General features: G+C 37.9%; 1 non-coding gene across 1 annotated transcript; it reads left to right on the top strand.

Annotated features, from left to right (window-relative positions):
- Window positions 1-3395: 3395 nt before the first annotated feature.
- On the top strand, window positions 3396-3526 carry LOC116895050. Its single transcript, XR_004387233.1, has one exon. It is a non-coding gene; the product is annotated as a small nucleolar RNA SNORA17 (small nucleolar RNA).
- Window positions 3527-8578: the final 5052 nt, after the last annotated feature.

Below are 8578 nucleotides of genomic sequence, written 5' to 3'. Positions count from 1 at the left end.
AGGCAAGCAGCCTGAGAATTTCCCAGTCATCTTAGATGATGGAGTTCTTTCAACTGAATCCCACTCTCCACAGACAGTAGACCACTTCAACTTCTGAAGGAATCGTGAGGGAAGCTTCTCATTCTACTGGGCTTACTATTCAGAGGGTTTTTTGTTTTTTTGAGGTTTTTTTTAACTGGTGATTTTATTTATTTACATTTCAAATATTGTCCCCCACACCTCCTCTCCCCTCCCCCTGCCTCTGTGAGGGTGCTCTCCCACCCTCCCACCCCCATCTCACTGCCCTAGCATTCCCCTACACTGCCTCTTCAAGCCTCCACAGGACCAAGGGGCTCCCTTTCATTGATGCTACACATGCAACTAAACCCATGGGTCCCTCCCTCCATGTGTACTCTTTGGCTGGTGGTTTAATCCATGGAAGCTCTGAGGGTCTGGTTGGTTGACATTGTTGCTCTTCCCATGGGATTGCAAATCCTTTCAACACCTAAAGTTCTTCCCTAAGTCCTCCATTGGGGTCTCTTTGTTCAGTCTGATGGTTGACTGCAAGCATCTGCCATCTGTATTATTCAGACTCTGGGAGAGCCTCCCAGGGAAGCAGCTATATCAGGCTCCTATGAGCAAGCGCTCCTTGGCATCAGCAATAGTGTCTGGGTTTGGTGTCTGCATATGGGATGGATCCCCAGGTAGGGCAGTCTCTGGATGGCCTTTCCTTCAGTCTCTGCTCCACTCTTGGTCCCTGCATTTCCTTTTGACAAGAGGTATTCTGGATGAATATTTTTGAGGTGGATGGATGGCCCATCTATTTAGAAGTTTTTAAGAGAAACTCATTAACATCAAACTGGCAGTGTCCGATGTCCTAATTTTAAAGACAAATTAAAAAAGGTTGAGGAAGACACTAATGTATCGCTCATTGAGGAATAATTGATCTATTAGGTGAGATTCCCTAAAGCTAAATATCATGTCAGTTAATGCTCCAGCGATACTGCTCCTAAGGACACTCCCACAAGAAATGACTACTTGTAGTCACAAAAAGATATGTATGCAGGAGTCACAGTCTTCAAAGGGAAATGACTTATTGGAGGGACTATGGTGTATCTGTTCATTGGAATGCATATAATTTCGAAAAAGTGAACCTAGTGATAGAATCCACAGTATGAATAAATTGTACACAAATACTAAAAGAAAGATGTCCAGATGTTTATAAAGAGCATATTATGTTATTCCACTTATGTGGAGTTCTAAAGCAAGCAAACCTATTCTATGTGAATATGGATAGGAACGGTGGTAACTTTGGGGATTACTGGGTAGTGAGGCGTAAGAGATCTGTTGGGATGCTGGAAATGTCCAATATTGGAGGGACTATTTTATGGGCATGCTTCTTTGTAACACTTCAAGCTGTCCATATGATGCATGTACTTCACTAAATATGAAATATACTCCACTAAAAAAATCAAATCAAAAGATATGAAGTGATTGATTTTTAAATATCACCTTATCAGATTGTGACACACATGTACACATATGCACTGACCAAACATGTGGCACTCGGAAGAGTATCTGTCCAAGCAGGAAGAAAAATTTTGCCCCCAAAAAATAACACAACACTTGGTACATCCTGGAACTTAAAGTATATGGCTTTGTGTGCAAGAGATGTGTGAAAGCTCACATTTTATTTTATTTTTCATGTTTGGTAAAGTTTTACTTTGAATGAAACTCTTATTGCGACAATTATAAATGATCTTCAGGGACGTTTTATACCATGAGTTAACTAAAAATTTAGATATAAATGGCCCCTTTTCTGACCTCTGGAACAATGACTTGATTGACTCCTTTGTTCTGGCTATAGAGTCGTGATGGCGTTGGATGTCATAATAATCCACACATGTGCTGATTAGTGCAATGACTAACTACAACAATAATAACTGCTAAAATTCCTATCTTATCATAATCATAATATGTTACATATTATACATAAAATACAAAAGTCAGATAATGCTTTTTAATTTTATTGAATAAAAATGTTAAAAGGTATTAAAATGTAACTTAGCTTCTGGAATAGGTATCATACACACAGTGCATGGTGTCTCCTAAAGTAGTTTAAAACTTATGGGTTTGTTGTTGTTGTTGTTGCTTTTGTTTTGTTTGGGGGTGGATTTTGTGTTGTTTCACTTTGTTTCCCTTTATTGAAAATAGATTTTCCTCATATAATTTATCCTAATTATGATTTCCCTTCCCTCTATGCCTGTCATCTGGATCCACCTCATTTCAGTCTCTGATTAGAAAATAAAAAGATTTCTAACATAAAATAAAAAAACAGAAACTAACACATAATAATAGAACAAAGCAAACAAAAAGAAGGAAAATAGCCCAAGAAAAGACACAAGAAACAGAGACACAGAGAATCACTCATTTTTCACACTCAGAATCTAATAAAACACTGAACTGGAGAAATAATATATATGCAAAGGACCTTTATGGTAAATCAAAGAATATATTTTATATTATAATATATAGAGATGTTTATATATAATATTATATAATTATATAATTTAAAATTTTTTAAAGTCTCAAAGGAAAAAAATCCCAGGGCAAGATGGTTTTAGTGCAGAATTCTACTAGACTTACAAAGAAGAGTTAACAAACATAAATGCTCCTCAAATTAGTCTACAAAATAGGAACAGAAAGAACATTGCCCAATTTGTTTTATGAAGCCAGAATTATCCTGATACCCAAACTACATAAAGACACATCTTAGAAAGACAATTGCATACCAATTTTCCTTATGCAAAAATTCTCAGTAAAATACTTACAGTCAAATAAATGAACCTATCACAAAGACCACCTACCGTATACTGTAGGATTGAACCTAGAAATGCAGGGATGTTCCAACATATGTAAATTGATAAATATAATCTACCATATAAACAAATTGAAAGTCAAAAACCACATCGTCATCATCTCATTAGATAGAGGAAAGGCCTTTGATAAAATTCAACATCCCTTCGTGATTAATGCCTTGGAGATATTAGGGATAAAAGAGACATACCAGAGAGAGAGAGAGAGAGAGAGAGAGAGAGAGAGAGAGAGAGAGAGAGAGAGAGAGAGACATACCTAAACAGAATAAAGGCAGTTTACAATAAGCCATAGCCAACATCAACTTAAATGGAGAGAAACTCAAAACAAATCCACTAAAATCAGTAACAGGGCAAGGTTATCCACTCTCTCTATATCTATTCAATATAGTACTTGAAGGCTTAGCAATAAGACAACTGAAGGAGATCAAGGAGATACAAATTGGAAAGAAAGGAGTCATGGTATCTTTACTTGCAAATTCTACAATAGCATACATACTGACATTAAAAATTCCAAGAAATTCCTACAGTTGATAAACAAGTTCAGCCAAATAGCAAGATATGATATGTGCTGCTGTGTCACGTGTTGGTCATAGATGGCAGAGAGGAGAGAGGCTATGTCTATTCGCAGTGTTCTGACCAATGAACATCTGAATGATTAGTAGCCTAACATTCCCTAAAAGACCACAAGCTTCAGAGGAGCACCAGTCCTGAGCCAGGCAGGCCCAGACAGGCTCCTGGGATAAGGAGTAAACCAGAGACTAGGAGAACCCTGTCTGGGACTATAGGCAGGATAGTTGTGAAGCTGAGGCACATGACCCTCACAAAGGGCCAATCAGGCAATCAGGTAAGCAAGACACCATATTCAGAAACCTCTCAGGCCCAAACTCAGGGTTCTGAGTTGGCCCACCCAAACAACTATCCCATTGATGAGCTGCTGGAGTGCATGAACAGGCTGGTCCTACAGATTCAAAACTACAGGAACTCCATGTCACAAGGCAACAACAGGATATCTGAGAGGAGTCCCAGTGAGGTTCCAGTATTGATAGAGTAGTAGAAGCCAGAGGTCTCGAACCAAACCAATGAGCCATCACAATGAACATTTTCAAGCAAAGAAGTGTGGGCAAATGGAATACTGTGGGACACACAGTGACATACAGCAGCTTCCACCACAAGATTTTTCTTCTCTATTAGCAGGTAGATTGCAAAAGTGGAAGGGTGGTAGAGGGGAGCGGGAGATGTGTGGGAATGACATGCGTGATGTGAAATTCACAAAGAACCAATTTTTCTTTATTTTTTAAAAGTAGCAAAATAGAATATTAACTCACAAAATCAGGGGCCCTCCTACATACAAATAACCAACAGACTGAGAGATAAATCAGGAAATTAATACCTATCACAAGAAACTCAAATAATATACAATATCTTGGGTTAATTCTATTCAAACAAGTAAAAGACTTGTGTGATAAAATCTTCAAGACATGGAAGAAAAACACTGAAGAAGATGTCAGGAGATGGAAAGATCTCCCATTCTTGAAAGTTATGTCTAATTTAGGGGCAGACAAAATGAGAACAGACAGGGAAGAGAGGCAACTTAAGAGAGAAGCTCAGATAGAGGGGGGTTGTTGGAGGGAGGAGGAGGAGCAGGAAGAGAAGGAAGAAGAGAAGGAAGAGGAAGAAGAGGAAGAGGCAATTTTACCAGGACAGTTTTACATAGATGAGTTGCAGGTGAAGACAGTACAAACCAGAGAATGAAAAGGAGCCAGAAAATTAGAACAGATTGCCACAGTTAGTGTGAGGACAAGTAAAGCAATTCAGTCCGAAGCTGAGAGAAGGCAGTTTGAATCAGTCATCTTAGAAGATGAGATTGTATTGAGGTTAGAAGCTTCCAGGCCTAAGCCTAGAGATAGTTAGGAAATGCTCTAAACTCAGCCCAAGCCATGTGGTTGCATAGCTTGACTATGGCTCTCATCTCATCACTTCTACTGAGGAAATAAAACATCTACAAGGGCGACTATGACCTCATAAAAGAATTTGACAATGTTCCTTCTGTTTCTATTTTGTGGAATAATTTAAGAAGTGTTGACACTAGCTCTTCTTTGAAAGTCTGGTAGAATTCTGCATGAAATCTGTCTAGCCCTGGGCTTTTATCAGTTCAGAGACTTCTAATGAATGCTTCTATTTCTGTAAGGGTATGAGGTCTATTAAAATTGTCTATCTGATCTTTATTTAACATTGATAAGTGGTATCTACTGAGAAAACTATCCATTTCTTTTAGATTTTTTTTTCTGATTTTATAAAGCATATGTTTTTAAAATATGATCTAAGGAATCTTTGGACTTCTTTGTTTTCTATTGTTATGTTCCCTTTTTCATTTCTGAATTTGTTATTTGAATGTCCTGTCTTTCACAGAGTTTAGATAAGAATTTTTGTCTATCTTGTTTCCAACTCTTTGTTTTATTAATTCTTTGTATTGTTCTCTTTTTTTCTAATTTGTTTATTTCAGTCCTCAGTTTATTTCCTGCCATTACTTCTCTTAGGTGTTTGTAGTGGTGAATCATTAATCTGCTCTATACTCCTGGTGGGTTGCCACATGCTCTCTGTACCCATCCAAGAGCTATGGATTCATAAATGAAAGGCACACACACACACACACACACACACACACACACACACACACACACACCAGCTTAATTTTTAATATGCCTAACTACTTCAATGGCTGTGCATTTCTAAACCTCCCAGTGGCTATCAGAAACTCCCCTCCAGTATTCCTGAGTTACCATTCTTTAAATCTATTTTTATCTTTGGTTCCTCAGACCCAAGTTGGGAGTGGCCCCTGGCAATTCTGTCTATTCTTCTTTCCCCCTCTTGGTCCCTTGCCCAGACAATCCCACCTCCATCTCCCTGCTCAGCCTTTGACTGTATGGCGTTTCTTTATTACCAGTCAAAGACAGCTAGGGTCAGGGACCCTCAGCATCGAGAAGCATAACTTTAATTTGGGAGGCAAATCAAAACAAACCATTAGAATCGATCCCCAACACGTGTTTTGCTTCTTTTCGTTCTATAGCTTTCAGGTGTGCTGTTAAGTTGCTGGTATGAGATTTCTCCAATTTCTTTACGAAGGCACTTAGCACTAAGAACTTAACTCTTTGCATTATTGTGAGCCATAAGTTTGGGTATGTTGGGTAGTTATTTTCATTGAATTATAAGAAATTTCCAATTTCTTTATTTCTGCCTTGACCCATAGTCAGTCATTCAGTAGAGGATTGTTCAGTTTCCATGAGTAGGATTTCTGTTGTTGAAATCCAGCTTTAATCCATGGTGGTCTCATATGTGGAGGGGGTTATTTCAATTTTCTTGTATCTGTTGAGATTTGGTTTGTGACTGAGTGCCAGGTCAGTCTTGGAGAAAGTTCTGTAATGTGCTGAGAAGGTATATTGCCAGGAGCATAGCCCAGAGGTGGGTCCGATCTGAAGCAGCCAAGGGGGGAGAGCATAGGCAGAGGTAAGGTTTAGTCTTGTGGGAAAGTAGGGTTGCTTTCTATAATGACTTATGCCTATCTTGACCTTTAGTTACTCTGAGACCAGAAGCTGTAGGCCTCTGGATTTATTGACAGTTGTTGCTAATCCAGGCCAGGGGAGATTAGGTAAAGAAATTATTGCTAGTGCTCCCTTTTCTCACCAGGCAGCCAGACGCTAACCACCATGACTGGTTAACACTTGGTGAACCAGAGAGGAAGGAAAGGAAAAGAATTAAGATCTTTTACACAGGCAAATATGCACAGACACATTTACACTTTAATTCCCATTCTCATTTATACATTATCACATTCAGTTTTGTTTGGCCTAACCACCCATTTCATACACTCCACAAGTATATGCATGCATGAATGTTTACATACACATACCTATACACATACATATAAACACATATAAACTGCTTACATACACATACTTACATATGTACATATAGACAAACAGACATATACATTTGGATAAATGAATGGATGGATAGATGAATGGATGGATGGATGGATGGATGGATGGATGGATGGATGGATGAATGGATGGATGGGTGAATGGATGGATGGGTGAGTGGGTAGATGGGGCCGAGTCCTCCTCGAAGCCAAACCATCCAACCAACAGCTTTATTTCTTTTCTCTTGCCTTTTTATACCTTCTTAGACAAAAAGTACTTTAAAAAATTACCTCCTAGATAAAATGTTACATAAAACAGTAGTTACAGAAGGATTTTGATTTTAACTTCAAAGCAGTGTTTCATTATAATATACACATGATAAGTTCAAAGCAGCAGTTGTTACACGGCCTTGCCTTATCACACTGCACGCCTGTGCTTTATCTTTGGACCTAAATGTTTTTCCTTGAACACAAATTTGACCCAAGCCTATTTCTCTTTTTAGTGTGGTTATGAAATATCATTGTGTTTCTTATTATGCAACCTTTACTTACTATTTATGAGAAATGGGCCCATTCCTTTTTTTATTTTAACTTTGTTACATCTTTCTAGCAAGGCAACTAAGACCGTCTCTTAAAAACTTTCTTCCTAAAATCATTTGAATCAAATCAGGAATTCTACAGAATCATTAATTCATCTAAACAGCATTAATTTGTGAAAGTTCATCTTTATGTTAATCTGCAGGAAATCTGATCAGTAGGATGGGATAATGCCCAGGGATTCGTATATGAATTTAATAATGACAGGAAAGGCAAGAAGCAATCCTGAGATAACATCTCCTTGCCATTGAGCTCACCCATCTCAGACCATGCAAAAATGGTGGGCCACTTCCAGGAAGTCCTTTTGCTAGTTGTAGCCTATCCTAGATGGCTCCTAATAATATATTCTTTTGTGCTTTGGTGAAATATTCTACAGATATCTACAGGTTTGGTTTCATTTGGTTCATAACATTTGTTAGCTTCATTATTTCTCTGTTTAGTATTATTTGTCTGGATTACCTGTCAATTGGTTAGAGTAAAATATTGAAGTCCCCTACTACCTGTGTGTGATTACTGGTGTGTGATTTAAGATTTAACAATGTGGGTGCCCTTGCATTTGAGGCATAGATGTTGAAAATTTGAATATTATCTTGGTGGATTTTTTTCCTTTGATGAGTATGAAGTGTACTTCTTTATCTCCTTTGATAAAATTTGGTTTGAAGGCTATTTTGTTAGATGTTAGAATAATTACGTCAGTTTGTTTCTTCAGCCCATTTGCTTGGAAAGTCTTTTTCCTAGTCCTTCAGTCTGAGGTGATGTCTATATTTGATGTTGAGATGTGTATCTTGGGAGCAGCAGAAGAATGGATTCTGTTTTTGCATCCATTGTGTTATTCTATATCTTTTCATTGGGATCTATTCATACTGAGAGGTATCAACAGCTAATGATAGTTAATTCCAGTTATTTTGTTATTGATGGTGGTTGTTGTTGTTGTTGTTGTTGTTGTTGTTGTTGTTGTTGTGTGCATGTGTGTCTTTTCTTTTGGTTTTGCTTGTGTGAGATAATTTCCTGGGCTTTCATTGGTGAGTTAACCTCCTTGGCTTGAAATTTCTCTTCTAGTACCTTCTGTAGGACTGGATTTTTAGATATATAGTTTTTGAATTTAATTTTATCATGGAATATCTTGTTTTTTCCATCTATAATGACAGAAAGTGATATAGTAGTCTGGGCTGCCATCTGTGGTATCTTAGAGTCTGCAGCCCATCTGTAC

This window comes from Rattus rattus, chromosome 2 (genome assembly GCF_011064425.1).
Source record: "Rattus rattus isolate New Zealand chromosome 2, Rrattus_CSIRO_v1, whole genome shotgun sequence".
Taxonomy (NCBI): domain Eukaryota; kingdom Metazoa; phylum Chordata; class Mammalia; order Rodentia; family Muridae; genus Rattus; species Rattus rattus.
This window is presented reverse-complemented; position numbering and strand designations above follow the sequence as displayed.